At 45.9% G+C, this 20892-nt stretch overlaps 1 protein-coding gene and 1 long non-coding RNA gene across 2 annotated transcripts in view; one reads left to right on the forward strand and one right to left on the reverse strand.

The window, feature by feature from the left end:
- LOC144889637 (uncharacterized) overlaps positions 1–697 on the reverse strand; it is a 55346-nt gene extending 54649 nt beyond the window's left edge. The window contains exon 1 of the long non-coding RNA XR_013621948.1: positions 603–697. This is a non-coding gene — a long non-coding RNA (uncharacterized LOC144889637). The remainder of the gene's footprint in view (positions 1–602) is intronic.
- The window catches only part of LOC137411091 (E3 ubiquitin/ISG15 ligase TRIM25-like), a 212658-nt gene that overhangs the window by 146639 nt on the left and 45127 nt on the right, over positions 1–20892 (forward strand). The gene's annotated exons all lie outside the window — the stretch shown is intronic.

Genomic DNA, 20892 nt, shown 5'->3' on the forward strand with positions numbered 1-20892 from the left:
CAAAGGCACAATTACTGCACCTGCACCATGGTCGCCATACTATGTTGAAAATTGATGATTTATGTCACCAAGACCCAAGACTTATTCCCCTAAAAAAAAAAAAAAATTCCAGTTTCGCGCGCTGCTGATGCAGTGCCCCCTGTTTCCGGGATGCCGGTACTCATTTTTCCGACTTTAAAAGGACGACGCGCTGAGTCAAACCACCTGGTGTTATTTTAACAGCGTGACCCTAACATCTTAAACTAAAGCAGCCACATTAAACATGAAGCCAACACCAGGATTAGTTTCACAAGTAACGAAGTAGAACGTCACTCGGTATCGCACAAACATCCACCAGGATAAACAGGTAACATTTTGTATCCACTGATAGACTGGATCTGGATTCGGACCTGAACCTAAATCGAATCAGCTTCTTCTTCTTCTCAACCCCCATCTCATCCCCAAAGCTTCGCCATAATCCATCCACATCTCTTTGTCATATCGTGCTATGTATAATCATAATGTTCGCCCTATCTCCATTAATATGAAGAATCACTTCAAATGATCGTTTTACAGAATATCTTTCTCAGTATTAATAATAAAATGAGAAAATCCGAACAAACCTTTTCCTCAGAAGATCCGACCCGATCACTGTTTCAGCCGCTTGTGGAAAAGGTCACGGAGCCGATGTCAATTCATGCGTCATGTCCCACGTCCAGCCCGGAAGTGCCGCCGGAAGTACAACCCACCGTATTACCATGCATGCCATAATCACCCACTAGGCGGTGTATGTGTAATGTAACAAGTTAACATCCGTAACAACGTCCGTGACGTGTATACTTCCATTGTACATTGTACATTTGTATAATACATTGTACATTTGCATTATAACACAAGTTTCATCGACTCCAATAATCTAGTGATTCCCTGTGAAATGATCAATGTAAAATCATATCCAACATTATGTGACGTCACACTCAATTTGACGGAGAAATGATGAGATAATTAATTGATATTTCCCCCCTTTTATAATTAACATAATTAATTGATAGTCCCCGTTTAAAAAAAATAATTTATTGATATAAAATAAATGTGTTGTGGCGGACACGATGACTCGCTGGTGCAGTGACATAATTTCGAGCACCAGTGGGTGTCGGCCGCGCCCCAGGTGAGGCGTGGCCTCCAGATATACACGCGAGCTCGCAGCCCCGAGCACGGCAGTGCTGACGAGTGAGCAACTAATAAAGAGCTCGACTTAAACCAAAGCGTTGTGGCCTACCTTTGTTTAACGTGTGTGCCCAGCATCACACTGGTGACCCCCCACTTGTTCAGCCGTTGCTGTTCCCCGAACGCGCCATGGCCATCAACGCTGTCGCGATCAAGATCCCGGAGTTCTGGGAAGCGCAGGCCAACACCTGGTTTCTACAGGCCAAGGCCCAATTCCAGCTCCAGGGCGTCACAGCGGATGACACGAGGTACTTTTACGTGGTCACTGCCCTTGGATCCGGCACGGCCGCCCGAGTCGTGTCCTTCCTACGGCACCGCCGCACGAAAGCAAGTACCCGGTGCTCAAGCGCCTTCTCCTCGACACGTTTGGCCTCACAGAGGCCGACCGCGCTGATGGTCTTTTGGACCTTCCCGTCCTCGGCGACACATGACCATCCACCCGCATGGATTACATGCTGTCCCTGCTCGGCGATGGCCACGCGGATTTCCTCTTCCGTGCTCTCTTCCTCCACCAGCTACCTGTACAGGTGCGGCTCGCGCTGGCCGGTTCGACCATTACGGAACTGCGCGCCCTGGCCAGAGAGGCGGACAAGTTCTTCGCAGCCCACGATGCATGGCCGGCATATAGCACGGCCATCGTGGATCCCGGCGCCACGCACGGCGCGAGTGGTTCGGATCACCACGTAGCATGGCGTTCGGATCCTCCCGAATACGGCGTAGGTTTGGCGGATCCGCGCGTGACCGCCGCCACGCCCCGCCAACTACCGTCGTCACGACCGGCGCGACAACCACCACCGGGCCAGACCTGGTGCCAGTTCCATACCAGGTTCGGCCACAAAGCCAGGTCCTGCCGCCCGCCTTGTACTTTTAGCCGGTCGGGAAATGGCCAGGCCGGCGCTCGCTTCCTGCCATGAGCGTCGGCCATACTGGCAGCCTTCTGTTCATAACAGACACCTCATCGGGTCGTCGGTTCCTGTGCGACATGGGAGCGCAGGTGAGCGTCCTCCCTGCCTCCGCGTCCGAACAAGCAAGCTGAGGGCCGGGGCCCCGTTTTGCTTGCCGCCAACGGCACGCCCATCCGCACATTCGGAAAGCATTGTCTCTTGCTGCGGTTCGGGGGGGGCAGCGCTTTCAGTGGTCGTTCGTTACCGCTAGTGTCCCCATGGGCCTACTCGGAGCGGACTTCCTCTGTGCGCATGGGCTGCTGGTGGACGTGAGGCAAAGACGCCTTGTCCAAGCTGAAACCTTCAGCTCGCTTGCTTGTGCGCTGAGCAGTTCATTGAGCAGCTCCCTGGGCGGCTCACCGAGCGGCTCACCAAGCGGCTTGCTGAGCAGTTCGGTCCCGGCGAGGTTGGTCTGCACGCTTCCGGCAGCGGACAAGTTCACCCGCCTCCTCGCCAGTTTCCCGGCCCTCACGCAGCCCACTTTCTCGGCGGTGGCCGTCAAGCACGGGGTGGAGCATCACATCCCCACCGTCGGGCCACTGGTCTACGCCCGGGCGCGCCGCCTCGACCCAGCGAAGCTCGCCGTGGCGCAGGGGGAGTTCGCCACGCTGGAGCGACTGGGCATCGTCCGGCACTCCAACAGCGCATGGGCATCGCCGCTGCACATTGTGCCCAAGCCCGGCGGCGGGTGGTGGCCGTGCGGAGACTACCGCCGCCTCAATGATGCTACCACCCCCGACCGCTACCCGGTCCCTCACATCCAGGACTTTTCCACCCGGTTGGCGAAAATGTCCCTCTTCTCCAAGGTGGACCTCATCCGCGGATACCACCAGGTCCCCGTCAGGCCGGAGGACATACCGAAGACGGCCGTGATCACACCATTCGGCCTCTTCAAGTTTCTGCGGATGCCCTTCGGGTTGAAGAATGCGGCCCAGGCGCTCCAGTGGCTTATGGACAGCATCTTGCGCGACTTGGACTTCGTGTACGTCTACCTGGACGACATCCTCGTCGCAAGCGCGTCCCGTGAGGAGCACCTCTGCCATCTCCGCACGCTCTTCGAATGCCTGGGCCGACATGGCCTGATCATCAACCCCGCCAAGTGCCGGTTCGGCGTCACCGAAATAGACTTTTTGGGGCACCGCGTCACCAGGCACGGGGCCATCCCCTTACCGGCCAAGGTGGAGGCGGTCAGGGGTTTTCCACACCCCCGCACGGTCAAGGGGCTCCAGGAGTTCCTGGGCAGGGTGAACTTTTATCATCGTTTCCTGCCCCACATCGCCCAGCGCCTGCGCCCCCTACACAAGGCCCTCCGGGGGAAGCCGGGCAAAGGCGACGTTGCCTGGACTGAGCCAATGGATGCGGCGTTCGTGGGCGCGAAGCTCGCCTTGGCTAACGCCACCATGCTCGCACACCCGGCGCCCGATGCACCGATCGCCCTCACCACCGACGCGTCGGACTACGCGGTGGGCACGGTGCACGAGCAGTGGGTGAAGGAAGCTTGGCAGCCACTGGCGTTTTTTTAGCCGGCAGCTCCGCCCGCACGAACGGCGGTACAGTACCTTCGACCGTGAGCTGCTCGGGCTCCACCTGGCGGTCCGGCACTTCCGCCATCTGCTCGAGGGCCGCCTGTTCGTGGCCTTCGTCGACCACAAGCCCCTGGTTTTCGCAATGGCCAAGGTCGCCGAGCCGTGGTCGGCCCGGCAGCAGCGGCACCGCTCGGCCGTGTCCGAGTACATGACGGACATCCGGCACATCGCGGGGAAGGACAACCCAGTGGTGGATTGCCTTTCCCAGTCCGTCGCCCACGCGGTCCACCTCGGGATCGACTATGCCCGGATGGTGGCGGACCAGTCCGCCGACCCCGCCGTCCAGACTTTTCGGACCACCGTCATGGGCCTCCACGTCACCGAGCTGCCATTCGACGATGTGGGCGCTCTTGTGCGACGTCTCCCTCGGCCGGCCTCGCCCCATCGTGCCCGTTGGCTGGCAGCGCCGGGTTTTTGACGCCATCCACGGCCTGTCCCACCCGGGCATGAAGGCCTCCCAAAAGCTGGTCGCCGACAAGTTTGTCTGGCATGGCCTCCGGAAGGCCATCCGCGATTGGGCCAGGACGTGCCTCGCGTGCCAGCGCGCGAAGGTTCACCGCCACACCCAGGCCCCGCTGGCCCCGTTTACGGTGCCCGAACGTTGGTTCGACCACGTTCACGTGGACTTGGTGGGACCTCTGCCCCCCTCGCTGAGTTTCATCCATGTCCTCACCATGGTGGACCGCACCACTCGGTGGCCGGAGGCCGTGCCTTTGGCAGCAATGACGGTGGCGGACGTCGCGCAGGCGTTCATCGCCACTTGGGTTGCCCGGTTCGGCGCCCCCTCGGACATCTCGTCCGACCGCGGCACCCAGTTCACCTCGGAGCTCTGGGGGGCGGTAGCGTGGGGGCATGGCGTCCAGCTGCACCGCACCACGGCCTACCACCCCCAGGCCAACGGCCTGTGTGAGCGCTTCCATCGCGCCATGAAGGCCGCGCTCCAGGCCACCCTCCGCGACGGCGTCTGGGTCGACAGGCTCCCCTGGGTCCCGCTGGGCCTCAGCACGGCGCCCAAGATGACCTGCGCGCATCCGTGGCGGAGTTGGTCTTCGGACAACCGCTGCGGGTGCCGGGCGAGTTCCTCCCCGACTCCACGGCACCATGGTCCGTGGCGCAGCAGCGCTCCGCCATGCAGGAGACCGCCCGGAGGTTCGCCCCGGTGCCGACGGCGCACCACGGTTGCCCGCCAACGCACGTCGCCCCGGAGCTTCGCACGGCGGAGTACGTGTTCGTCCGCCACGATGCCCACCGGACACTGCTGCGGCCCCCATACGACGGGCCCTTCCGCGTGCTGGAGACCGGGGCGAAGAATTTCACCCTGGACATCGGCGGTACTCCTGACCGCGTCTCCGTGGACCGCCTCAAGCCGGCCCACCTCGACTTGGACCACCCCCCGCCAGCGGCTCTGCCCCCACGTCGGGGCCGCCCCCAGGCGGGTGGACCCCGGTACCGCCCAAACCCCACCGTAACGCCACCCCCCTGCCCTGCACCCATCCCTGATGTCGCCAGAGGCATCCCAGATGGCATCCCGGCATCCCAGACGCCGCCAGCCACCAGAGGGCGCTTAGGCCGGGTCATCCATTTGCCCCGCAAACTGACCCTTCAGGTGCGCGGGAATTCTGGGGGGGGCGCGTGTGGCGGCCACGATGACTCGCTGGCGCAGTGACATAATTCCGAGCACCAGTGGGTGTCGGCCACGCCCCAGGTGAGGCGTGGCCTCCAGATATACACGCGGGCTCGCAGCCCCGAGCACGGCAGTGCTGACGAGTGAGCAACTAATAAAGAGCTCGACTTAAACCAAAGTGTTGTGGCCTACCTTTGTTTAACGTGTGTGCCCAGCACCACAGTGTCACTCCCCACCACGACCACGTGTACTTACATTCGTGTTATGTTAAAAAGGATTCCTAAAACTTGTCTTACTTTTTACCAGGTAAGAAACACGTTTTTAGCTCACCTGGACCTTAGTCCGGTAAACTTATCGATCAAGCAGTGTTCATCCATAGGTAAGTGAGTGAAGGTATGTAAGTGAGTGAGTGTGGTGTGAGTGTGTGTGTGTGAGTGAGAGTCAGTCAGTGTGAATTGAGTGAGTCAGTGAGTGAGTGGGTGTAAGTGAGACAGTCAGAGTGAGTCAGTCAGACATTGAGGGAGTCAGTCAGTCAATCAGTGAGTGGGTGTGAGTGAGTCAGTCCATCATTGAGGGAGTCAGTCAGTCAGTCAGTGAGTGAGTGTGAGTCAGTGAGTGAGCGAGTCAGTGAGGCAGACAGTGAATGCATTGTGTGAGTCAGTCATTGAGTTGAGTGAGTCAGTGTGAGCCAATGAGTATGTATGTGAGTGAGTAAGTGGGTGTAAGTCAGACAGTCAGAGAGTATGTGATTAAGTCAGTCAATGAGTATGAGTCGTTGTGTGAGTGAGTGTGTCACTTAGTCAGTGAGTGAGTGAGTGAGTGATTCACAGTGTGTGAGTGAGTGTATATGTGAGTGTCAGTCAGGCAGAGGTGGATTAACATTTTTTGGGGTCCTGGGCACAAACCACCGATCTTTACGAAACCTCACCAAATCGTAGAGTTGGCCATATTAAGGAAAAACAAACCTATTGATTTTGAGGTCAAAATGTCAGGATAGGCCAAAGGTCAACAATTTTGGCAGATTTATAAAAATCCTCAATTTTCATCCGATTCACTTGAAATTTAAAGAGGATTTGCATATCAGGACAATGAATTCAGCCACCTATTATTTTTGACGTCAACATCGGCTAAAAGGTCAACATAGGCCAAAGGTCAACATCGGCTAAAGGATAACACCCTATTTTAGGGATTTCGCAAGTATCGTTCTGTGCACGACAGGTTTCTTATTTGTCTGTTTTTATGTCAATTGCCCACAAGTTACAATTCTACCCTGATCGTCAGGAAACTTTACCGAGTTGTAGAGGTAGTCACAACTGAGAAGCCTATTGATTTTTTTCGGTCAAAGGTCATCTTGAGGTCAACTTTCTAAAATAGTCAATTTTCATCCGATTGCCATTGAACAGCATTTGCATGTTGAATCACCGAATTGGGGAATTAACTATTTTTTAACGTTAAAAGGTCAAATGTCAACTGTAGGTCAAACTTCTAAAATCATCAATTTGTCTAAAAAATTCGCAATTTTCATCCGATTAACCTGAACATTAAAGAGCAATTGCAAATTGCCTCACTGATTTGTGAGACAAACTATTTAAGGTCAAAAGGTTAAAAGTCAAACTTTTAAAATCATAAAATTTTCATCTGAAAATCAATGAGCGAAGATTATGATTGTCAACTTTAATCTCAATCAAATGGACAATTTGATGTCTCAATAGAAACTTTTTGGGGGTTTGGGGTGGATTATATCAAGTACTGTGCTCTGTATGACGTCTTTCTTGTTTATTTATTTGTTTTTGGATACAAAGACGAGGCTCGTGGAAGAAAAAAAAGTTTCTTGCAGAGTGCCCGCCAAGTGGTTTAAGCACAAAAGCAAGCACTTCAACAAAACCGTTGGTAAGGAACGGCTGGCTTGGCAAGCGATAGCAAGCTGCTTGGTAACTGAACACACAAGCTGGACAGACCGAAGACCCTTTTGTGATTCTCCCGCTTATGTAATGAACAAAGTTAATTTCGGGTGATGTTCAACCCTTTTCACCTTTTGTTACCTCCACAAACGAAGGTGGATCATCAAGGAGGTTTTGTTTTCACCCCTGTTTGTCTGTTTGTTTGTGAAAAGAATATCTCACAAAATTGTTGATAGATTCGGAAGAAATTTGGTGCAGAGGTTGGGTGTGTGACAAGGACCAAAATATTGGATTTTGGTGAAGATCCGGATCTGAAAAGTTTGAAGTGATTTTTTACCATTGAAAGACAAGGCCAAAAACGATAATATAGCATGATATCTCAAATAATTGTGGACAGATTCAGACGAAATTTGGTGGACAAGTTGTGTGTGTGACAAGGAAGAACTGATTCAATTTTGGTGAAGGTCCGAATCCGAATCCGGGTGGGAGAATTTTATAATTTTGTAAACGATTCTTCACTAATGATAGATCGGGCCAAAAATGATATTGTTGCGGTTTTGCGAATAAAGATAACCCCCCTCGTAGGTAGATGCACCACAACATATAGCCTCGCTTTAGTTCAGTTATTTCTTATTAAATGTAAGCTTAGTCTCCTTTCCTGTGTTAGTTTGCGTTGAGCAGGCCAGTGAGTTAGGTGTTCTTTGGGCTGGAATGCCACGTGTTAGGCCTAGAACAAGTCTGGCCACAGACTCCTCTGGAAGGGAGGAGCTGCAGGGAGTGGCCGGTAATCAGCGAGCAGCCAATCGGAGCTCAAGGGGAGTGGCTCACAATGGCAGCGAGAGGAGGGGCTTGGGACATTCGGGTAAGGCTGGAGAGGGGCCATATAAGACCCTGCCCCGAGCCCCCCACGTCAAAGTCGTGTGAGAGTCAGTGTCGGAGTAACAGACAGAGCTTGAGAGTTGGTTCGTGCCCGAGTTCGTGCTTTGAGAGCGTTGTGAGTGCAGTGAGAAAGAGACTTTGTCGCAGCACGAGTGATGTCCCCTGTTTGTTATAGCCCTCTTTACCCGAACTCTCCCTGTGCCCTGCGCTCTGCGGCTGTGTTAATCATGCTTGTGGAGACGATCCATTCCGGAGCCACAGATGGCCGATCTCCCTGCCTGCGCTCCCAGCATACGTGCCGTGAACACCCGAGGGTCACGCCCGGTGAGCTGACCCGGAGTGACCGGCGTCAAGGCGCGTTTGGCGCGCGAACTTGTTCTTCCTCCTTTTCCCCCGTGTGAGTGAGTGGGCCCTTGTCCGGAGATAAGTTAAGACTGGTTAAGCTTGCTCTGTGTCTCTTATCCTTGTATAGTTGTAAATAAACCCTGTTCTTCCTTCAATTTGATCATTCCCGTCATTTCACTATTGTACCAGCATCACATGAATAAAACCGCCCGAATCGGGTTCAATAAAAGTAACGGCACGAGTCACGTGATACGCAAACTGCTCGACGTATTCGATTAGCGTGGCTTGTGCAAGGTCCAGTCCCTGTTCTCGTGGCAGCGTGGATACCGAAGGTACGTGTGGAGTCGTCCCGATACCCTTCCGCAAGCTCGCAACGGGGGTGGCGACTCGGCCTCGTGGACTAGAAGACCCGAGCCCGAGGGGGAAAAGAGATTTAGCGCCCCCTCTGTATGTCGACGGGCTTCAAGAGATCCGCAACAATATATTATAGCACAAGATCTCAAAAAGTTGTGGACGAATTATGACAAAACTATGAGTTGCTGAGCGACAAGAACAAGTGATTAGATTTTAGTTCAAGTCGAATCGAGATTCGACCTTTCAGTGTCAGACCTAACAAAACGTACGGTGTTCACCTGGTGCAGGTATGCTCCCTACCGAATGCTGAGTTGTGTTTCCCTTTTCAACTACGCTGCTGTAGTTTTGGGTCACATTGGGACAGATGTTCTGAGTTTTTAAACCGCAACGTTCCGCCATGATCACGGGTTGGTCCATTTACTAATGAGGCGTGTTTTGTGATCGTGTAATATAATATAGTGTGGATTTGCCAAACAATATCTACAGTCACGTGAAAAAGTAAGTAACCCCCATGTACATTTTGGCTTTTTCAACATATTTCAAAATACAGCTATTTGATCTTCATTTCAACAATATTGATAGATAAAGGTGATATAATATAACAAATATCATGAAACATTTACATTTTGTAGTCCATTGTATAATTTAAATAAACATAAATGCAAATTTCGCATGTGGAAAAAGTAAGTACACCCCTACATTTATCACTACTTCAAATACCTAAAATTAGAATCAGGTGCACTAGCTCAGGTGCAAATGAAAAGAACATCGTTGGAGAGGATCTTGGAGGAACCAATCTTATTTAAACCTCAGACATTTACTGTAGTTTGGTATCTACAAGTGGGGAAGATTCCAAACAACTGCCAACTTGTTCAGGCCAGGCCGCTCCAGCAAGTTCAGCCCGAGAGCAGACCGCAAGATGCTGAAAGAAGTCTCGAAGAACCCCAGAATGTCATCACGGGACCTACAGGCTACAGGTAGCTCTTGCCACTGTTGATTTCAAAGCGCACGAGTCTACCATTAGAAAGAGGCTGCACAAATTTGATCTACATGGGAGGTGTGCCAGGAGGAAACCTTTGCTGTCCAGAAAGAACATCAGGGCAAGACTAAAGTTTGCCTATGAACACCTAGGCAAAGCCCAGCACTTCTGGAACAATGTGCTCTGGACAGATGAGTCAAAGGTAGAGCTATTTGGCTACAGTACCAAAAGACATGTTTGGCGAAAACCAAAGACAGCATTTGACCACAAGAACCTGATACCAACTGTAAAGCATTGTGGTGGAAATATTATGGTTTGGGGCAGCTTTGCTGCATCAGTGCCTGGTCAGCTCACCATCATCGAATCCACTATAAATTCTTCATTGTACCAGAGGGTGTTTTTTTGTTTTTTTTTTGTATACAAGATCGAGGCTCGTGAAAGAGCGAACATTAATCACACAAAAAGACAAACCGACACACAAAACACAAAAAACAAGGGGAGCGGCAGACAAGATGGGGAGAGAGGGGGAAGGACACAAAAGAGAGGGGGAAGAGGGGGAAGGACACAAACACAACATTTGAGAGCAGGGACATCGGGAGGACTTGGGGGGAGGTGGGAGAGGAATAAAACATATGAACACTGCAAGGACTCTGGGGTGAATTACCGGGGATAGAAAAGATCAAGGTTTTCGATGGGGGAAGATAAGAGATGGTGGTGAACAGCTGTTTTAAAGACCTGGAGGGAGGAGTGGGATTGAAGGGAGTGGGGGAGTTTGTTCCAGAGGCGGGAGAAAAGGGGAATGAAAGAGTGAAGGTGAGCAGAGAGCCTAGACTTTGGCAGTTTAACCATAAGAGGGTTGCAGGCAGATCTTGTGCGACATGAAGGAATATTGGGGGGACAGGGCACAGAGAGAGCTGGGGGAGCAAGGCCGGATAGGAGTCGGTAGAAGACAGAAACACCTTAACCTACCTGTGGTGAGTGAGTGAAAGGCCCTCGGTGTTGACTACATCGCAGGAGATTCCAAAGATTCTGAAAGCTTTGGCCTCAACAGCGTGAAGCCGAGCAAGGTGTGAGGCAGGAGCACCAGCCCAGAGGGGGGAACAGTATTCCATTGAGCTGCAGATGAAAGCCTTGTATGTGGTGAGGAGCTCAGGTGTGCCAAGGAAGGACTTCGCACGACGGAGGATGCCCAGTCGGCGACTGGCTTTGGAGGCCAGCTTGGAAATGTGGTTTTCCCAAGAAAGATCATGGCATATAGTGAGACCCAAAAGCTTGAGCGACAGAACTTCTTGGAGAGGATTGTTGAGAAAGTAGATGGGAGGGTTGTCCAGTCGGTCCTTTCGGAGAGACATTGTAAGAGTGTGAGATTTGTCAGGATTGAAAGACACTAGGGCATTGCCCGTACTATATCTATATCTAAAATTATATCCCCCCCCTCTATTTACATGAAATGGTTTGGTCCAAAGCGAACGGCTTGCGAGTACGGTGACAATCCCCCCCCTCTATTTACATGAAATGGTTTGGTCCAAAGCGAACGGCTTCCGGAGTTTGGTAAAGAAATCGCCATCGCGTGCACAAACGCGCAGGAAAGCGAATGAATCGCAAATTCGTTTTTATTAGTTTTAAAACATAGTTTAACGCCAACATAGTTTGCAAACGTGAAATAAATGAATACGCTCTCAAATGTGCCATCCGAAGCAGAGTGTGTCCGCCACGTTCGGCACACGCGCTAGTTCGCTGCTCTCTGATTGGTTGAATCGTTTTTTGGACATAGCTCGGTAAGTAATTGTCCGATTAATATGAAACCTTGAAAAGGCACATCCTCGGGTCCCCAGCAATATACCTGGCAAGTTAAAAGTATATCGGACCCGTGGTTGTCGAGAAACAGCGGTCACAGACAAACAGACGTACAGACGTACAGACGTACAGACGTACAAACGTACAAACGTACAGAGATTACTGGAATTATAGATAGATGTTCCACTTGTTTGACCAGTCTGTGATTTTGTCCAGGTCTGCAGAGAGTGAGGAGGCTGCAGACTGCCGATCTGAGGGATGAGGAATGGAGTGACAGAGAGTAGAGTCGTCAGCAAAGAGATAGAGAGGATTTTCGAGAGAGTCAGAGAGATCATTGATGAAGACCAGATAAAGCACAGGGCCCAGAACACTACCTTGGGGAACTCCAGCCTGAACAGGAAGAGGAGATGAGTGAAACCCATTCAGGGCCACACGTTGACTACGACCAGAGAGGAAGTCCGCCAGCCATGCGTAGAGATTTCCATGGATACCAAAGGAGGAGAGTTTGGTGAGCAGAGCAGGGTGCCAGACCGTATCGAAGGCACGTGAAATGTCAAGGGAGACAGCTCTAATTTCCTGTTTGGCGTTGAGGACCTCCATCCATTGTTGAGAAAGCAGAAGCAGCATGTCCAGAGTAGAGTGACCAGGTCTGAAACCAAATTGATGATCAGAGATCAAGCCATTGGAGAAGAGGAAAGATTTAATATCTGAAGCAATGATGGATTCCATGACTTTGCTGATAATTGGGAGAAGGCTGATTGGTCTGTAGTTGCTGGGATCTGTTTTTGCACCTTTTTTGTGCAAACCGGTGATGTTGGCTGATTTCCAAGCAGATGGCAGATGACCTTGAGCAAAAGAGAGGGTGAAGAGAACAGAAAGAGGGAGTGAAAGAGCAGAAGAACATGATTTTAGGACCCGTGGGCTGATGCCTTCAGGACCAGTTGCAGAATCAGAGTCGAGGGTTGACAGAAACTTTTCCACCTTGTCAGGAGGAAAGGACACAGAGTCCAGGAGCAGCTGGGTACGACTGGGTACGGTGGGTACAGAGAGGGATGGGTTTGGGACACAAGATTTAGAGGCAAACACAGAGTTGAGGCATTCAGCTTTTTCACGTGCGGAGTCAGCCGTTAAGCCGTTTGAGGTGAGGGAGGGGATGGAGGGGGAACAAACACCAGAAACAGATTTGACCAGACGCCACCAGGATTTGGAAGAGGGAGACAGATAAGATAGTTCGGTCTTGAGAATGGTGAGATATTGTTTCCTGGCTCTCCTGAGGGTGGACACACACTTGTTTCGGGCTTTGTGAAAGGAAATGAGATTTCCTTCCGTTGGATTTGCTTTCCAGGAGACGAAAGCAAGTTGTTTCAGGGCAACAGCCTCACCACAAGATTCCGTGTACCATGGACGGGAGGAAGGGTATGACAACTGAAGACGAGATGGTATAAATCTGTGCATGAGAGAGAGCAATTTACTTTGAAAGAATCCCAGGATGAGTTGATGTCAGAGGCGGTAGAGATGGGAGACCAGTCCAGATGATTGATGGCTGCTTGAAGACCGTGCCAGTTGGCCTGAGTGAAATGCCAGACTCGTCGACGCTGAGGAGGCTCTCTGAGAATGGTCAGAGAGATGTCCACTTTGACAAGCACATGATCAGATGAGCCGATTGGAGCAGAAGAAGAGCAGCAGACATTTTCAGGGAAGTTTGTCATAACCAAATCCAGAAGAGAAGATGCTTCGTTGACTGAGATCCGGGTCGGGAAATTGACAGATTGTGTCAGTCCCAGTGAGTCACAGAAGTCCTTTGCTGAAGAGCCATGGCTGGTGAGAGAGGTACCCACACCCAGCCAACTGGCATGGTGACAATTGAAATCACCACATATGAGGAAGAGAGAGTTGGGATGGGTAGATAGAAGTTGGTCCATATTATCAGACAGTGAGATGTAGATGGAGTCATCGCTGTTTGGTGGACGGTACAACACACATATGAACAAAAGGTGGGAGTGAAGGGGAAGCCGTAGCCAAAGGTATTCCTGGGGGTGAGGTGGAGAGAGGGCAGTGGAGGGCGAGTGAGGAAGAGAGTTTTTTATAAAGATAGCAACCCCACCTCCAGGACGAGGCTCAGGTCTATCATACCAGAGGAGGGAGTAGCCCGGGAGAGATACTAAGGAATCAGAGACATCATAAAGGAGGAAGGTTTCTGTTAAGCACATCACATCTGGTTTGACAGAAGCAACCTGTATGGAGAGGTCAGTCAAGTTTGAGCGAAGGCCCCGGATGTTTGAGGTCCATACCGTTAATGAAGAGGAAGGGGGAGCATCGGGTCCAGAACAGGGGGGGTGGGGTAGGGTAAGATGTGGAAGAGGAGGAAGAGGTAGGGAGAGCTGTTGAAGGTGTGTCAGAGATTTCAGAGATTTCAGAATAGCTTGGAGAAAGGGAAGAATGGGGCGGACAAAAGGTTTGATGGAGATTGGGTGAGGCACAGTGAGGTGTTATTTGAGGAGGGGGAAGAGCGAGGCAGGAGGTTTGGGGAGATGAAGGTGAAAGTTGGAAGGGGGAAGAAGCAGGGAGGATGCTTTGAGGAGGAGGGGTGAGAGGGGAGTCTAGGAGGGGAGGAGCGAAGGAGAGTCTCGGAGGGGAGGGGTGTGGGGGGAGTTTAGGAGGGAGGGGAGGGAAGGGGCAAGGGGGGAGATTTGAAAGGGATGGGTGATGGGGAGGATTTGGAGGGGAGGGGTGAGATTGGATTTTGAAAAGTGTACGATTCATGGGAAACGAACATTTTTTGCAAAATGAGTTTGAGACCTTTGAGTCAAAAATACGTTTGAGGACACTGGAGGAGGGGTGGAGTTCTGGATAGTTTAGGGAATGTAGAAAGGAGGAACTGTAAGAGATGGTATTATATATATTTTTTGGAATGAATAGATTTGGTGAGCAAGACGAAAGCATCCTTTTGTAGGAAAAGAAGAAAAGGGTGTTATAATATATGAGAGAAAATAGTTGTTCAGGGGAGAGATTATACATTTCTAACCGCGTGATCGCGAACGAAGAACGAACGAACAAAAAGAACAACAAATAAACGAATAAGACCTGATAAGGAAATTTTTTTTTTTTTTTTTTGTGAGTACAGATATTAAACAAGGAGGTACGGGGTGAACGACTGGTACGAAACAGAGAACGAAAATAATTTCAGCGCATTCGACGAATCGCTGAGAGAAAAACAAATCCACAAGGTCGGAGACGGTACGGTAGTCTAAGCCTACGAGTACTAGGCCGCAGAATACTCGATACCATTAACCGACGATTGTGTATACATGTACGAAAAATGAGCACCGAAAATTTTCCAAAAGATACGCTATAGGTACACACACCGAAAGATAGATACAGTCTCGACAAAAACACGATTGTGATAGATCACTTAGCTTCGAGAGCGTGAGCGCATGGAGCAGCTTCGAAAAGCAACTTGAGGATAATGTGAGGCCATCTGTCGGAAAGTTGAAGCTCAACTGAAGGTGGACCTTGCAACATGACAATGACCCTAAACATACCAGTAAATCCACCAAGGAATGGCTGAAAAGAAAGAAATGGAGGGTTCTGGAATGGCCAAGTCAAAGCCCGGATCTAAATCCCATCGAGATGTTGTGGGGGGATTTGAAACGAGCTGTGCATGCAAGAAACCCCTCAAACATCGCACAGCTGAAATAATTCTGGATGGAGGAGTGGGCAAAAATTTCTCCCAGTCGATGTCAGAGACTGCTAGATAGTTATAAGAAACGCCTACTTGAGGTTGTTTCTGCCAAAGGGGGCAATACCACCTATTAGAGCCAAGGGTGTACTTACTTTTTCCACATGCGAAATTTGCATTTATGTTTATTTAAATTATACAATGGACTACAAAATGTAAATGTTTCACGATATTTGTTATATTATATCACCTTTATCTATCAATATTGTTGAAATGAAGATAAAATAGCTGTATGTTGAAATATGTTGAAAAAGTCAAAACTTTACATGGGGTGTACTTACTTTTTCACATGACTGTATATATGCATTAACATTAGGAGTTATACAATTTTTATTTGGGTTATTGTTGCATTTGTATACAGGAAACATAGTTATTATTTTACTAAACCTGCTTTTTCTATTAATACTAACCTCATCCCCAGAGACGGATTACCCAATGGGCACACTGGGCACGTGCCCAGGGCCCCGAGATTGAGGGGAAATATATTTGCTTTTAAAATGTTCAATAACCAGATCCAACACGATAATATGAAATGCTTAATTTAATATCCATCAACGCTTATCACACAAGCCTACAGTAGTTCGTTAATTGATGAAAAATAACAGGTTGCAGTGCTAATTCATTTGACAGACCAATCGATTAGGGAAGTGATTTAAAATAAAGTGTGAGTCTTAAGTTTTGTAGGGATTTTTATGATGTTCTGACAACCAGGAGCATGTTTTTAAATAAAGTTTGAATTTTAAATTTTTATTGGGCTTTTTATGGTGTGGTGACTACCAAGGGCATGTTTTTAAATAAAGTGTGAGTTTTAATTTCTATAGGGCTTTTCATGTTGTGGTGACTACCAAGAGCATGTTTTTAAATAAAGTGTGAGTTTTAATTTTTATCGGGATTTTCATGATGTGGTGACTACCAAGAGCATGTTTTTAAATAAAGTGAGTTTTCATTTAAAAAGGGCTTTTTATGGTGTGGTGACTACCAAGAGCATGTTTTTAAATAAAGTGCGTTTTAATTTTTATAGGGCTTTTCATGGTGTGGTGACTACGAAGAGCATGTTATTAAATAAAGTGAGTTTTCATTTAAATAGGGCTTTTCATGGTGTGGTGACTACCAAGAGCATGTTTTTAAATAAAGTGAGTTTTCATTTAAATAAGGCTTTTCATGGTGTGGTGACTACCAAGAGCATGTTTTTAAAAGTGTGAGTTTTAATTTTTATAGGGCTTTTAATGTTGTGGTGACTACCAAGAGCATGTTTTTAAATGAAGTGAGTTTTCGTTTTTAAAGGGATTTTTATGATGTGGTGATTACCAAGAGCATGTTTTTAAATAAAGTGTGAGCTTTAATTTTTACAGGGCTTTTCATGTTGTCATGACTACCAAGAGCATGTTTTTAACTAAAGTGTGAGTTTAATTTTTATAGGGCATTTTATGGTGTGGTGACTACCAAGAGCATGTTTTTAAATAAAGTTTGAGTTTTAATTTTTATAGGGCTTTTTATGGTGTGGTGACTACCAAGAGCATGTTTTTAACTAAAGTGTGAGTTTAATTTTTATAGGGCATTTTATGGTGTGGTGACTACCAAGAGCATGTTTTTAAATAAAGTGTATTTTTATTTTTATAGGGATTTTTATGATGCGTTGATTACTAAGAGCATGTTTTTAAATAAAGTTTGAGTTTTATTTTTATAGGGCTTTTTATGTTGTCGTGACTACCAAGAGCATGTTTTTAAATAAAGTGTGAGTTTTAATTTTTATAGGGCTTTTTATGGTGTGGTGATTAACAAGAGGATGTTTTTAAATAAAGTGTGAGTTTTCATTTTTAAAGGGATTTTTATGATGTGGTGACTACCAAGAGTATGTTTTTAAATAAAGTGAGTTTTCATTTAAATAGGGCTTTTTATGGTGTGGTGACTACCAACAGCATGTTTTTAAATAAAGTGTGAGTTTTCATTTTTATAGGGCTTTTTATGTTGTGGTGACTACCAAGAGCATGTTTTTAAATGAAGTGAGTTTTCATTTAAATCGGGTCTTTTTATGGTGTGGTGACTACCAAGAGGATGTTTTTAAATAAAGTGTGAGTTTTAATTTTTATAGGGCTTTTCATGTTGTGGTGACTACAAAGAGCATGTTTTTAAATGAAGTGAGTTTTCATTTAAATCGGGTCTTTTTATGGTGTGGTGACTACCAAGAGGATGTTTTTAAATAAAGTGTGAGTTTTAATTTTTAAAGGGATTTTTATGATGTGGTGATTACCAAGAGCATGTTTTTAAATAAAGTGAGTTTTTATTTTTAAAGGGATTTTTATGATGTGGTGATTACCAAGAGCATGTTTTTAAAAGTGTGAGTTTTAATTTTTATAGGGCTTTTTATGTTGTGGTGACTACCAAGAGCATGTTTTTAAATGAAGTGAGTTTTCATTTAAATAGGGTCTTTTTTATGGTGTGGTGACTCCCAAGAGTATGTTTTTAAATAAAATGAGTTTTCATTTTTATAGGGCTTTTTATGATGGTGCGGTGACTCCGAAGAGTATGTTTTTAAATAAAGTGTGAGTTTTCATTTTTATAGGGCTGTTTATGGTGTGGTGACTACCAACAGTATGTTTTTAAATAAAATGAGTTTTCATTTTTATAGGGCTTTTTATGATGGTGCGGTGACTCCGAAGAGTATGTTTTTAAATAAAGTGTGAGTTTTCATTTTTATAGGGCTGTTTATGGTGTGGTGACTACCAACAGTATGTTTTTAAATAAAGTGAGTTTTCATTTAAATAGGGTCTTTTTTATGGTGTGGTGACTCCCAAGAGTATGTTTTTAAATAAAGTGTGAGTTCATTTTTAAAGGGATTTTTATGATGTGGTGAATACCAAGAGCATGTTTTAAATAAAGTGAGTTTTAATTTTTATAGGGCTTTTTATGGTGTGGTGACCACCAAGAGCATGTTTTTAAATAAAGTGCGAGTTTTCATTTTTATAGGGCTGTTTATGGTGTGGTGACTACCAAGAGTATGTTTTTAAATAAAGTTTGAGTTTTATTTTTATAGGGCTTTTTATGTTGTCATGAATAACCAAGAGCATGTTTTTAAATAAAGTGTGAGTTTTAATTTTTATAGGGCTTTTTATGGTGTGGTGATTAACAAGAGGATGTTTTTAAATAAAGTGTGAGTTTTCATTTTTAAAGGGATTTTTATGATGTGGTGACTACCAAGAGTATGTTTTTAAATAAAGTTGAGTTTTCATTTAAATAGGGCTTTTTATGGTGTGGTGACTACCAATAGCATGTTTTTAAATAAAGTGTGAGTTTTCATTTTTAAAGGGATCTTTATGATGTGGTGATTACCAAGAGCATGTTTTTAAATAAAGTGAGTTTTCATTTCTAAAGGGATTTTTATGATGTGGTGATGACCAAGAGCATGTTTTTAAAAGTGTGAGTTTTAATTTTTATAGGGCTTTTTATGTTGTGGTGACTACCAAGAGCATGTTTTTAAATGAACTGAGTTTTCATTTAAATAGGGTCTTTTTTATGGTGTGGTGACTCCCAAGAGTATGTTTTTAAATAAAATGAGTTTTCATAGGGCTTTTCATGGTGTGGTGACTACCAAGAGCATGTTTGTAAAAGTGTGAGTTTTAATTTTTATAGGGCTTTTTATGTTGTGGTGACTACCAAGAGCATGTTTTTAAATGAAGTGAGTTTTCGTTTTTAAAGGGATTTTTATGATGTGGTGATTACCAAGAGCATGTTTTTAAATAAAGTGTGAGCTTTAATTTTTATAGGGCTTTTCATGTTGTCATGACTACCAAGAGCATGTTTTTAAGGAAAGTGTGAGTTTAATTTTTATAGGGCATTTTATGGTGTGGTGACTACCAAGAGCATGTTTTTAAATAAAGTTTGAGTTTTAATTTTTATAGGGCTTTTTATGGTGTGGTGACTACCAAGAGCATGTTTTTAAATAAAGTGTATTTTCATTTAAATAGGGCTTTTTGGTGTGGTGACTACCAATAGCATGTTTTTAAATAAAGTGTGAGTTTTCATTTTTATAGGGCTTTTCATGTTGTGGTGACTACAAAGAGCATGTTTTGAAATGAAGTGAGTTTTCATTTTTATAGGGCTTTTCATGTTGTGGTGACTACAAAGAGCATGTTTTGAAATGAAGTGAGTTTTCATTTAAATCGGGTCTTTTTATGGTGTGGTGACTACCAAGAGGATGTTTTTAAATTAAGTGTGAGTGTTAATTTTTAAAGGGATCTTTATGATGTGGTGATTACCAAGAGCATGTTTTTAAATAAACTGAGTTTTCATTTCTAAAGGGATTTTTATGATGTGGTGATTACCAAGAGCATGTTTTTAAAAGTGTGAGTTTTCATTTTTATAGGGCTTTTTATGTTGTGGTGACTACCAAGAGCATGTTTTTAAATGAAGTGAGTTTTCATTTAAATAGGGTCTATTTTATCGTGTGGTGACTCCCAAGAGTATGTTTTCAAATAAAATGAGTTTTCATTTTTATAGGGCTTTTTATGGTGCGGTGACTACCAAGAGCATGTTTTTAAATGAAGTGAGTTTTCATTTAAATAGGGTCTATTTTATCGTGCGGTGACTCCGAAGAGTATGTTTTTAAATAAAGTGTGAGTTTTCATTTTTATAGGGCTGTTTATGGTGTGGTGACTACCAAGAGTATGTTTTTACATAAAGTGAGTTTTCATTTTTATAGGGCTTTTTATGGTGTGGTGACTCCCAAGAGTATGTTTTTAAATAAAGTGTGACTTCATTTTTAAAGGGATTTTTATGATGTGGTGAATACCAAGAGCATGTTTTAAATAAAGTGAGTTTCATTTTTATAGGGCTTTTTATGTTGTCGTGACTACCAAGAGCATGTTTTTAAATAAATTGTGAGTTGTAATTTTTATAGGGCTTTTTATGGGTGTGGTGATTAACAAGATGATGTTTTTAAATAAAGTGTGAGTTTTCATTTTTAAAGGGATTTTTATGATGTGGTGACTACCAAGAGTATGTTTTTAAATAAAGTGAGTTTTCATTTAAATAGGGCTTTTTATGGTGTGGTGACTACCAACAGCATGTTTTTAAATAAAGTGTGAGTTTTCATTTTTATAGGGCTTTTCATGTTGTGGTGACTACAAAGAGCATGTTTTTAAATGAAGTGAGTTTTCATTTAAATCGGGTCTTTTTATGGTGTGGTGACTACCAAGAGGATGTTTTTAAATAAAGTGTGAGTTTTAATTTTTAAAGGGATTTTTATGATGTGGTGATTACCAAGAGCATGTTTTTAAATAAAGTGAGTTTTTATTTTTAAAGGGATTTTTATGATGTGGTGATTACCAAGAGCATGTTTTTAAAAGTGTGAGTTTTAATTTTTATAGGGCTTTTTATGTTGTGGTGACTACCAAGAGCATGTTTTTAAATGAAGTGAGTTTTCATTTAAATAGGGTCTTTTTTATGGTGTGGTGACTCCCAAGAGTATGTTTTTAAATAAAATGAGTTTTCATTTTTATAGGGCTTTTTATGGTGCGGTGACTCCGAAGAGTATGTTTT

The sequence above is a fragment of the Myxine glutinosa genome, chromosome 1 (genome assembly GCF_964187855.1).
Source record: "Myxine glutinosa chromosome 1, kmMyxGlut1.1, whole genome shotgun sequence".
Taxonomy (NCBI): domain Eukaryota; kingdom Metazoa; phylum Chordata; class Myxini; order Myxiniformes; family Myxinidae; genus Myxine; species Myxine glutinosa.